The sequence below is a fragment of the Mus caroli genome, chromosome 14 (assembly GCF_900094665.2).
Source record: "Mus caroli chromosome 14, CAROLI_EIJ_v1.1, whole genome shotgun sequence".
Taxonomy (NCBI): Eukaryota; Metazoa; Chordata; class Mammalia; order Rodentia; family Muridae; genus Mus; species Mus caroli.
Window position 1 is genome coordinate 44385868 of NC_034583.1, and position 2728 is coordinate 44388595.

Here is a 2728-nt window from a genome sequence, read left to right on the forward strand (position 1 = left end):
TAAAGGCATGTGCCACCACATCTGGCCTAAATGAAGAAACCTTTAAAAAAGTCCATTTTCTGAAAATCAACTCAAAACACATCTTCTTTTCTTTATATTTAGAAAAATAATATAATCTTGTACGTTTCCTGAATTTTACAAGGCTTTTAAAGTAATCTAAAGATGAACCACAATAAAATCAGTATATAAAAATATAACCAGAAAATGTGTAATGAAATGTGATACACGAAACTAGCATAAGAATATATAAATCCCTTGGGGCTGGAGAGATGCTCAGCGGTTAAGAGCACTTGCAGTTCTTACAGAGGACCTAGTTTCAATTCCCAGATCTCATATGACAGCTCACAATAGTGCTTAAGTCCGGCTCCAAGAGACCCAAAGCCTCTGACCTTCTTGGACACCAGGCACACATGCGGCACAAAGCCATACCCGCAAGGAAAACACTCATACATAAAATAAAATAAATCTAAAACAAAGACTATGAAGCCCTGAGTAACTAGTCTGGATTATTCCTTTAAAATATCCACTGACACAACAACCAGGTTCCAACTAGCTTAATCTAACCTTGGAATTGTGGGTAGAGCTGGGAAGTGACTTCTTGACAAGGACCACACAGAAGCAGCACAGTTAGAACCACCACAAACACCAAGGCACTCTCACCTAACTTGGCTCACACTGAAGGCAGTTGGTGAATTGTTGTTAATGAGGAAGAGCTTGGGAGAAAGAGGAAAAGATGTAGCCAATGAACAGCTGGAGAGGTAGTGTCACGTGATTTAACAGGACAGAAAGAAAGATAGTTGGAGAGTAGAAATACATTTATGGACAATAATTAAATAAAGAGCAGACTGAGAGGTGACAGAGTGGAGACATGCCTTATAGCTCTGCCCTGGTCTTTGCCTGTATCTGTGTTTGGGGACATAGTCATCAAGCCTCCAGATGACTTGAAAGATGGGATTCGCCGGGCGTGGTGGCGAATGCCTTTAATCCCAGCACTCGGGAGGCAGAGGCATTCAATGCACAGAGGCAGAGGATTTCTGAGTTCAAGGTCAGCGTGGTCTACAAAGTGAGTTCCAGGACAGCCAGGGATATACGGAGAAACCCTGTCTCGAAAACCAAACCAAACCAAACCAAACCAAACCAAACCAAACCAAACCAAACCAAACCAAACCAAACCAAACCAAACCAAACCAAACCAACAAACAAAAAACAACAACAACAACAAAAAAGAAAGATGGGATTCATGCCGTGGCTGGTGTGTGGTGAGTGATTCTTATCAGGAGGTGTCAGCATCCACGGAAGAATGTCCTGTTGGGGTCTGAGAAAAGGCAGACTGAAACTTGAATGATTTATTATTTGTGGATCTTCTCTTCCCATGCGTTTGTGGACTGGGGAAGATTGAGGCTGTTACTGAAGGCGGTCCCTGCTGTGGTCTGTTTTTGGTTTGTTTTTCCCAGAGGCACTTTGTGTGTAAGCTCTTTAGTGTGGGACTGTCGTAACAGCACCCTTGTGAGAAGGCGGCTCTCATGTCTGTAATCTGTCTCCTGGGAGACTTCCCTACCTTTCTAGCTTTCTCCAGTTTTGTAATTCCAGGTGGGACAATGTCTGTGGGGCTTATCAGGACTTGATGACTTCGTGAATCTGCGGTTTCCTTTTCCTCTCAAAACAGATTTGGTAGAAGATGATCGAGGTGATAAGGCAGATGAGTCAGAGGGTAAGAGTGAGGATGAAGAGGATGAGGCAGAGGAAGAAGAGGATGGTAAGGATGAAGATGAGGATGAAGGTGAGGAGGAGGAGGAGGCAAAGGAAGAGGCGACAGAAGCAGAGTTATTAAATGTCAAGATAGCTTTTAAAAAACTGCCTGTGGTGTTTTGAGATATGGTTTTCCTTTGTATCCCTGGCTGTTCTGGAACTTCCCATGTAGATCAGGCTGCTCTCAAACCCAGAGATCCACCTTCATCCACCTCCCAGATGCTGGACTTAAGTCATTTATTACCAGGTGTTCAAGAATGTTAATTAATTAATTAATTAATTGTCACACTTACATATTATGAAATTCAAATTTCTCATAGACTAAAAGAAACATAAACCTGACTGTCCCTAGAATACTCTAATATTCTTTTTTAAAGATTTATATATTTATTTTATGTTTATGAATCCACTGTAGCTATCTTCAGACACACCAGAAGAGTGCATTGAATCCTACTACAGATGGCTGTGAGCCACCATGGGGTTGCTGGGAATTGAACTCAGGACCTCTGGAAGAGCAGTTAGTGCTCTTAACCGCTGAGCTATCTCACCAGCCCCCCCCCCCCCCCTTTTTTGGTAACTTTCCTATGCTGTAATAGATCCCATGATGCTGGGAAAATGGCAGCAGGCAGGCAGACTTCGTACAGAGGCAGCAGCTGACAACTTATATCTCGAGACACAGCCAGCCATAAAGCAGAGAGGAAGCTAGGGATGGCGTGAGTCTTCTGAATCCCCAGAATTCACATCTCCCTTGTCAAGGCCACATTTGCTAATCCTTCCTAAACAGTTCCATTAAAAGGACCAAGTATTCAAACACATGAGCCAGTGGGGGCCATCCGCATTCAAACCACCACACCTGATTTGTGTCACCAGGATATTTAAGGTATTTCTTTTTGTTGATTTTTTTTCTTTTTTTTAGATTTACTCATTTATTTTATTTATGTGAATATACTGTAGTTGTCTTCAGACACACCAGAAGAGG